Consider the following 10,000-nt stretch of genomic DNA (forward strand, 5'->3'; position numbering starts at 1 on the left):
GCGGCGAGCGGCAAAGCCGCCCGCTTCTCCAGTCCGTGTTCGTGTTTAATATTTATTCGGCCCGCCCGCTCGGAGCGAGGCCGGGAAGAGCGGCTAAGCCGACCGCTTCTCCGGTCCGTGTTCGTGTTTCATAAGCGGCCCCCCCGAAAGGCCGCGGCGAGCGGCAGAGCCGCCCGCTTCTCCGGTCCGTGTTCGTGTTTAATATTCGGCCCGCCCGCTCGGAGCGAGGCCGGGAAGAGCGGCAAAGCCGCCCGCTTCTCCAGTCCGTGTTCGTGTTTCATTAGCGGCCCCCCCCCACCCGGAGCGAGGCCGCGGCGAGCGGCAACGCCGCCCGCTTCTCCAGTCCGTGTTCGTGTTTCATAAGCGGCCCCCCCCCTTCCGGAGCGAGGCCGCGGCGAGCGGCAAAGCCGCCCGCTTCTCCAGTCCGTGTTCGTGTTTCACATTGCCGGGGAGCCAGGCACTCATTTGTGATAAAAGTGGCACTCTGTCATATTTTCAGAAAAGTGGGACTTTGCCATATTTTCGAAAAAGTGGGACTTTGTCATATTTTCGAAAAGTGGGACTTTGTCATATTTTCGAAAAAGTGGGACTTTGTCATATTTTCGGCTCCAAAAGCTCTTAAAATGCTGTTCCCTATATATGTGCCGATAGTGTTTTGGAGATCTGGGTCAAACCTCCGCATCTTTTTGGTTTGAGGGTAGAGGTGGGGGGTCAACGCAAAAGATGCGGGCACTTAGTCATTTTTTCGGTTGGGCGACCAGGGGCGCTGTTGGCACTTTGTCATTTTTTCGGCTGGGCGACCAGGGGCGCCGTTTGCACTTAGTCATTTTTAAGGCTGGGCGACCAGGGGCGTTGAGTGTTTGGGCGACCAGGGGCGCCGTTGGCACTTAGTCATTTTTTCGGCTGGGCGACCAGGGGCGTTGAGTGTTTGGGCGACCAGGGGCGCTGTTTGCACTTAGTCATTTTTTCGGCTGGGCGACCAGGGGCGTTTGTTTGCTGGGCGACCAGGGGCATTTTTGACACTTTGCCGTTTTTATGGATGGGCGACCAGGGGCGTTTGTTTGCTGGGCGACCAGGGGCATTTTTGACACTTTGCCGTTTTTATGGATGGGCGACCAGGGGCGTTTGTTTGCTGGGCGACCAGGGGCATTTTTGACACTTTGCCGTTTTTATGGATGGGCGACCAGGGGCGTTTGTTTGCTGGGCGACCAGGGGCATTTTTGACACTTTGCCGTTTTTATGGATGGGCGACCAGGGGCGTTTGTTTGCTGGGCGACCAGGGGCATTTTTGACACTTTGCCGTTTTTATGGATGGGCGACCAGGGGCGTTTGTTTGCTGGGCGACCAGGGGCATTTTTGACACTTTGCCGTTTTTATGGATGGGCGACCAGGGGCGTTTGTTTGCTGGGCGACCAGGGGCATTTTTGACACTTTGCCGTTTTTATGGATGGGCGACCAGGGGCGGCTAGTGGCTGGGCGACCAGGGGCATTTTTGACACTTTGCCGTTTTTATGGATGGGCGACCAGGGGCGGCTAGTGGCTGGGCGACCAGGGGCATTTTTGACACTCTGCCGTTTTTATGGATGGGCGACCAGGGGCGTTTATTGGCTGGGCGACCAGGGGCATTTTTGACACTTTGCCGTTTTTATGGATGGGCGACCAGGGGCGGCTAGTGGCTGGGCGACCAGGGGCATTTTTGACACTTTGCCGTTTTTGTGGATGGGCGACCAGGGGCGCCGTGTGGCTGGGCGACCAGGGGCATTTTTGACACTTTGCCGTTTTTATGAATGGGCGACCAGGGGCGTTTATTGGCTGGGCGACCAGGGGCATTTTTGACACTTTGCCGTTTTTGTGGATGGGCGACCAGGGGCGCCGTGTGGCTGGGCGACCAGGGGCGTTTGTGGGACCGGGCTGACACCGGGACTTTGCCTTTAATTCGGCCGCTCCAGGGAACCAGGAACGCCGGCCTCTGCTCAGCACAAGTCGGCCTGAAGTGGGACTTTGTCATATTTTAATCCTGGGCGACCAGGGGCGTTTGAGGGACCGGGCTGACACCGGCACTTTGCCTTTAATTTGGCCGCTCCAGGGAACCAGGAACGCCGGCCTCTGCTCAGCACAAGTCGGCCTGAAGTGGGACTTTGTCATATTTTAATCCTGGGCGACCAGGGGCGTTTGAGGGACCGGGATGACACCGGCACTTTGCCTTTAATTTGGCCGCTCCAGGGAACCAGGAACGCCGGCCTCTGCTCAGCACAAGTCGGCCTGAAGTGTGACTTTGTCATATTTTAATCCTGGGCGACCAGGGGCGTTTGAGGGACCGGGATGACACCGGCACTTTGCCTTTAATTTGGCCGCTCCAGGGAACCAGGAACGCCGGCCTCTGCTCAGCACAAGTCGGCCTGAAGTGTGACTTTGTCATATTTTAATCCTGGGCGACCAGGGGCGTTTGAGGGACCGGGCTGACACCGGCACTTTGCCTTTAATTTGGCCGCTCCAGGGAACCAGGAACGCCGGCCTCTGCTCAGCACAAGTCGGCCTGAAGTGTGACTTTGTCATATTTTAATCCTGGGCGACCAGGGGCGTTTGAGGGACCGGGCAGACACCGGGACATTGCCTGTTATTTGGCCGCTCCAGGGAACCAGGCAGGTCGGCCTCTGTTCAGCACAATTCGGCCTGAAGTGTGACTTTGTCATATTTTAAGGCTGGGCGACCAGGGGCGCTGTTGGCACTTTGTCATTTTTTGGGCTGGGCGACCAGGGGCGCTGTTGGCACTTAGTCATTTTTTCGGATGGGCGACCAGGGGCGTTGAGTGTTTGGGCGACCAGGGGCGTCTGTGGGACTTTGTCATTTTTTCGGCTGGGCGACCAGGGGCGTTTAGTGTTTGGGCGACCAGGGGCGTTTGTGGGACTTTGTCATTTTTTGGGCTGGGCGACCAGGGGCGTTTGACACCGGCACTTTGCCTAATTTTTAGCCGCTCCAGGGAACCAGGCAGGTCGGCCTCATTCCTGCACTTCTGCCCCTGAGTTGGGCGACCAGGGGCGTTTGAGGAACCGGGCGGACAGCGGCACTTTGCCTGATATTTGGCCGCTCCAGGGAACCAGGCAGGTCGGCCTGACTTCAGCACTTCTGCCGGTAAGTTGGGCGACCAGGGGCGTGTGAGGAACCGGGCGGACAGCGGCACTTTGCCTAATATTTGGCCGTTTCAGGGAACCAGGCAGGTCGGCCTCATTTCAGCACTTCTCCCCTGAGTTGGGCGACCAGGGGCGTTTGGGGAACCGGGCGGACAGCGGCACTTTGCCTAATATTTGGCCGCTCCGGGGAACCAGGCAGGTCGGCCTCATTTCAGCACTTCTGCCGGTCAGTTGGGCGACCAGGGGCGTTTGGGGAACCGGGCGGACACCGGCACTTTGCCTGTTATTTGGCCGCTCCAGGGAACCAGGCAGGTCGGCCTGACTTCAGCACTTCTGCCCCTGAGTTGGGCGACCAGGGGCGTTTGGGGAACCGGGCGGACACCGGCACTTTGCCTAATATTTGGCCGATTTTGGGAACCAGGCAGGTCGGCCTCACTTCAGCACTTCTGCCCCTGAGTTGGGCGACCAGGGGCGTTTGGGGAACCGGGCGGACACCGGCACTTTGCCTAATATTTGGCCGCTCCAGGGAACCAGGCAGGTCGGCCTGACTTCAGCACTTCTGCCCCTGAGTTGGGCGACCAGGGGCGTTTGAGGAACCGGGCGGACAGCGGCACTTTGCCTAATATTTGGCCGCTCCAGGGAACCAGGCAGGTCGGCCTCACTTCAGCACAATTCGGCCTGAAGTGTGACTTTGTCATTTTTTAAGGCTGGGCGACCAGGGGCGCTGTTAGCACTTAGTCATTTTTAAGGCTGGGCGACCAGGGGCGCTGTTGGCACTTAGTCATTTTTTTCGGCTGGGCGACCAGGGGCGTTGAGTGTTTGGGCGACCAGGGGCGCTGTTGGCACTTAGTCATTTTTTCGGCTGGGCGACCAGGGGCGCCGTTGGCACTTTGTCATTTTTTCGGCTGGGCGACCAGGGGCGTTGAGTGTTTGGGCGACCAGGGGCGCTGTTGGCACTTAGTCATTTTTTCGGCTGGGCGACCAGGGGCGTTTAGTGTTTGGGCGACCAGGGGCGTTTGTGGGACTTTGTCATTTTTTGGGCTGGGCGACCAGGGGCGTTTGACACCGGCACTTTGCCTAATTTTTAGCCGCTCCAGGGAACCAGGCAGGTCGGCCTCATTCCTGCACTTCTGCCCCTGAGTTGGGCGACCAGGGGCGTTTGGGGAACCGGGCGGACAGCGGCTTTTTGCCTAATATTTGGCCGCTCCAGGGAACCAGGACACTCGGCCTGACTTCAGCACTTCTGCCCTGAGTTGGGCGACCAGGGGCGTTTGGGGAACCGGGCGGACAGCGGCACTTTGCCTAATATTTGGCCGCTTTAGGGAACCAGGCAACTCGGCCTCATTTCAGCACTTCTCCCCTGAGTTGGGCGACCAGGGGCGTTTGGGGAACCGGGCGGACACCGGCACTTTGCTCTTTTTTTGGCCGCTTTAGGGAACCAGGCAACTCGGCCTCATTTCAGCACTTCTGCCCCTGAGTTGGGCGACCAGGGGCGTTTGGGGAACCGGGCGGACACCGGCACTTTGCCTAATATTTGGCCGATTTTGGGAACCAGGACACTCGGCCTCAGTTTGCCACTTCCCAGCCTGAAGTTGGACTTAGTCGTTTTTACAGCCGGCCCGAGAACCGGGCGGACAGCGGCACTTTGCCTAATATTTGGCCGCTCCAGGGAACCAGGCAACTCGGCCTGACTTCAGCACTTCTCCCCTGAGTTGGGCGACCAGGGGCGTTTGGGGAACCGGGCGGACACCGGCACTTTGCCTAATATTTGGCCGCTTTAGGGAACCAGGCAACTCGGCCTCATTTCAGCACTTCTCCCCTGAGTTGGGCGACCAGGGGCGTTTGGGGAACCGGGCGGACACCGGCACTTTGCTCTTTTTTTGGCCGCTTTAGGGAACCAGGCAACTCGGCCTCATTTCAGCACTTCTGCCCCTGAGTTGGGCGACCAGGGGCGTTTGGGGAACCGGGCGGACAGCGGCACTTTGCCTAATATTTGGCCGCTCCAGGGAACCAGGCGACTCGGCCTGACTTCAGCACTTCTGCCCCTGAGTTGGGCGACCAGGGGCGTTTGAGGAACCGGGCGGACAGCGGCACTTTGCCTAATATTTGGCCGATTTTGGGAACCAGGACACTCGGCCTCAGTTTGCCACTTCCCAGCCTGAAGTTGGACTTAGTCGTTTTTACAGCCGGCCCGAGAACCGGGCGGACAGCGGCAAACTCGGCCTGACTTCAGCACTTCTCCCCTGAGTTGGGCGACCAGGGGCGTTTGGGGAACCGGGCGGACACCGGCACTTTGCCTAATATTTGGCCGCTTTAGGGAACCAGGCAACTCGGCCTCATTTCAGCACTTCTCCCCTGAGTTGGGCGACCAGGGGCGTTTGGGGAACCGGGCGGACACCGGCACTTTGCTCTTTTTTTGGCCGCTTTAGGGAACCAGGCAACTCGGCCTCATTTCAGCACTTCTGCCCCTGAGTTGGGCGACCAGGGGCGTTTGGGGAACCGGGCGGACAGCGGCACTTTGCCTAATATTTGGCCGCTCCAGGGAACCAGGCGACTCGGCCTGACTTCAGCACTTCTGCCCCTGAGTTGGGCGACCAGGGGCGTTTGAGGAACCGGGCGGACAGCGGCACTTTGCCTAATATTTGGCCGCTCCAGGGAACCAGGCAGGTCGGCCTCACTTCAGCACAATTCGGCCTGAAGTGTGACTTTGTCATTTTTTAAGGCTGGGCGACCAGGGGCGCTGTTAGCACTTAGTCATTTTTAAGGCTGGGCGACCAGGGGCGCTGTTGGCACTTAGTCATTTTTTCGGCTGGGCGACCAGGGGCGTTGAGTGTTTGGGCGACCAGGGGCGCTGTTGGCACTTAGTCATTTTTTCGGCTGGGCGACCAGGGGCGCCGTTGGCACTTAGTCATTTTTTCGGCTGGGCGACCAGGGGCGTTGAGTGTTTGGGCGACCAGGGGCGCTGTTGGCACTTAGTCATTTTTTCGGCTGGGCGACCAGGGGCGTTTAGTGTTTGGGCGACCAGGGGCGTTTGTGGGACTTTGTCATTTTTTGGGCTGGGCGACCAGGGGCGTTTGACACCGGCACTTTGCCTAATTTTTAGCCGCTCCAGGGAACCAGGCAGGTCGGCCTCATTCCTGCACTTCTGCCCCTGAGTTGGGCGACCAGGGGCGTTTGGGGAACCGGGCGGACAGCGGCACTTTGCTCTTTTTTTGGCCGCTTTAGGGAACCAGGCAACTCGGCCTCATTTCAGCACTTCTGCCCCTGAGTTGGGCGACCAGGGGCGTTTGGGGAACCGGGCGGACACCGGCACTTTGCCTAATATTTGGCCCCGGGCGGACACCGGCACTTTGCCTAATATTTGGCCGATTTTGGGAACCAGGCAACTCGGCCTCATTTCAGCACTTCTGCCCCTGAGTTGGGCGACCAGGGGCGTTTGGGGAACCGGGCGGACACCGGCACTTTGCCTAATATTTGGCCGATTTTGGGAACCAGGCAACTCGGCCTCATTTCAGCACTTCTGCCCCTGAGTTGGGCGACCAGGGGCGTTTGGGGAACCGGGCGGACACCGGCACTTTGCCTAATATTTGGCCGCTTTAGGGAACCAGGCAACTCGGCCTCATTTCAGCACTTCTCCCCTGAGTTGGGCGACCAGGGGCGTTTGGGGAACCGGGCGGACACCGGCACTTTGCCTAATATTTGGCCGATTTTGGGAACCAGGACACTCGGCCTCATTTCAGCACTTCTCCCCTGAGTTGGGCGACCAGGGGCGTTTGGGGAACCGGGCGGACACCGGCACTTTGCTCTTTTTTTGGCCGCTTTAGGGAACCAGGCAACTCGGCCTCATTTCAGCACTTCTGCCCCTGAGTTGGGCGACCAGGGGCGTTTGGGGAACCGGGCGGACACCGGCACTTTGCTCTTTTTTTGGCCGCTTTAGGGAACCAGGCAACTCGGCCTCATTTCAGCACTTCTGCCCCTGAGTTGGGCGACCAGGGGCGTTTGGGGAACCGGGCGGACACCGGCACTTTGCCTAATATTTGGCCGATTTTGGGAACCAGGCAACTCGGCCTCATTTCAGCACTTCTGCCCCTGAGTTGGGCGACCAGGGGCGTTTGGGGAACCGGGCGGACACCGGCACTTTGCCTAATATTTGGCCGATTTTGGGAACCAGGACACTCGGCCTCAGTTTGCCACTTCCCAGCCTGAAGTTGGACTTAGTCGTTTTTACAGCCGGCCCGAGAACCGGGCGGACAGCGGCACTTTGCCTAATATTTGGCCGCTCCAGGGAACCAGGCAACTCGGCCTGACTTCAGCACTTCTCCCCTGAGTTGGGCGACCAGGGGCGTTTGGGGAACCGGGCGGACACCGGCTTTTTGCCTAATATTTGGCCGCTCCAGGGAACCAGGCAACTCGGCCTCATTTCAGCACTTCTCCCCTGAGTTGGGCGACCAGGGGCGTTTGGGGAACCGGGCGGACAGCGGCACTTTGCCTAATATTTGGCCGCTCCAGGGAACCAGGCAAGTCGGCCTGACTTCAGCACTTCTCCCCTGAGTTGGGCGACCAGGGGCGTTTGGGGAACCGGGCGGACACCGGCACTTTGCCTAATATTTGGCCGATTTTGGGAACCAGGCAGGTCGGCCTCACTTCAGCACTTCTGCCCCTGAGTTGGGCGACCAGGGGCGTTTGGGGAACCGGGCGGACACCGGCACTTTGCCTAATATTTGGCCGCTTTAGGGAACCAGGCAACTCGGCCTCATTTCAGCACTTCTCCCCTGAGTTGGGCGACCAGGGGCGTTTGGGGAACCGGGCGGACACCGGCACTTTGCTCTTTTTTTGGCCGCTTTAGGGAACCAGGCAACTCGGCCTCATTTCAGCACTTCTGCCCCTGAGTTGGGCGACCAGGGGCGTTTGGGGAACCGGGCGGACACCGGCTTTTTGCCTAATATTTGGCCGCTCCAGGGAACCAGGACACTCGGCCTGACTTCAGCACTTCTCCCCTGAGTTGGGCGACCAGGGGCGTTTGGGGAACCGGGCGGACACCGGCACTTTGCTCTTTTTTTGGCCGCTTTAGGGAACCAGGCAACTCGGCCTCATTTCAGCACTTCTCCCCTGAGTTGGGCGACCAGGGGCGTTTGGGGAACCGGGCGGACACCGGCACTTTGCTCTTTTTTTGGCCGCTTTAGGGAACCAGGCAACTCGGCCTCATTTCAGCACTTCTGCCCCTGAGTTGGGCGACCAGGGGCGTTTGGGGAACCGGGCGGACAGCGGCACTTTGCCTAATATTTGGCCGATTTTGGGAACCAGGACACTCGGCCTCAGTTTGCCACTTCCCAGCCTGAAGTTGGACTTAGTCGTTTTTACAGCCGGCCCGAGAACCGGGCGGACAGCGGCACTTTGCCTAATATTTGGCCGCTCCAGGGAACCAGGCAGGTCGGCCTGACTTCAGCACTTCTCCCCTGAGTTGGGCGACCAGGGGCGTTTGGGGAACCGGGCGGACACCGGCACTTTGCCTGATATTTGGCCGCTCCAGGGAACCAGGCACCTCGGCCTCATTTTGCCACTTCCCAGCCTGAAGTTGGACTTTGTCGTTTTCCCGGCCGGCCCGAGAACCGGGCCGTCACCGGCACTTTGCCTTATTTTTAGCCGTTTTGGGGAACCAGGACACTCGGCCTCATTTTGCCACTTCCCAGCCTGAAGTTGGACTTTGTCGTTTTCCCGGCCGGCCCGAGAACCGGGCCGTCACCGGCACTTTGCCTAATATTTGGCCGATTTTGGGAACCAGGACACTCGGCCTCATTTTGCCACTTCCCAGCCTGAAGTTGGACTTTGTCGTTTTCCCGGCCGGCCCGAGAACCGGGCCGTCACCGGCACTTTGCCTTATTTTTAGCCGTTTTGGGGAACCAGGACACTCGGCCTCATTTTGCCACTTCCCAGCCTGAAGTTGGACTTTGTCGTTTTCCCGGCCGGCCCGAGAACCGGGCCGTCACCGGCACTTTGCCTTATTTTTTGCCGTTTTGGGGAACCAGGACACTCGGCCTCATTTTGCCACTTCCCAGCCTGAAGTTGGACTTTGTCGTTTTCCCGGCCGGCCCGAGAACCGGGCCGTCACCGGCACTTTGCCTAATATTTGGCCGCTCCGGGGAACCAGGCAGGTCGGCCTCATTCCTGCACTCCTGCCCCTGAGTTGGGCGACCAGGGGCGTTTGGGGAACCGGGCGGACACCGGCACTTTGCCTAATATTTGGCCGCTTTAGGGAACCAGGCAACTCGGCCTCATTTCAGCACTTCTCCCCTGAGTTGGGCGACCAGGGGCGTTTGGGGAACCGGGCGGACACCGGCACTTTGCCTAATATTTGGCCGCTTTAGGGAACCAGGCAACTCGGCCTCATTTCAGCACTTCTGCCCCTGAGTTGGGCGACCAGGGGCGTTTGGGGAACCGGGCGGACACCGGCACTTTGCCTAATATTTGGCCGATTTTGGGAACCAGGCAACTCGGCCTCATTTCAGCACTTCTCCCCTGAGTTGGGCGACCAGGGGCGTTTGGGGAACCGGGCGGACACCGGCACTTTGCCTAATATTTGGCCGATTTTGGGAACCAGGCAACTCGGCCTCATTTCAGCACTTCTCCCCTGAGTTGGGCGACCAGGGGCGTTTGGGGAACCGGGCGGACACCGGCACTTTGCCTAATATTTGGCCGCTCCAGGGAACCAGGCGACTCGGCCTGACTTCAGCACTTCTGCCCCTGAGTTGGGCGACCAGGGGCGTTTGGGGAACCGGGCGGACACCGGCACTTTGCCTAATATTTGGCCGATTTTGGGAACCAGGCAGGTCGGCCTCACTTCAGCACTTCTGCCCCTGAGTTGGGCGACC

The sequence above is a fragment of the Hippichthys cyanospilos genome, unplaced genomic scaffold (genome assembly GCF_059441005.1).
Source record: "Hippichthys cyanospilos isolate Australia breed blue-spotted pipefish unplaced genomic scaffold, RoL_Hcya_1.0 HiC_scaffold_64, whole genome shotgun sequence".
NCBI lineage: Eukaryota > Metazoa > Chordata > Actinopteri > Syngnathiformes > Syngnathidae > Hippichthys > Hippichthys cyanospilos.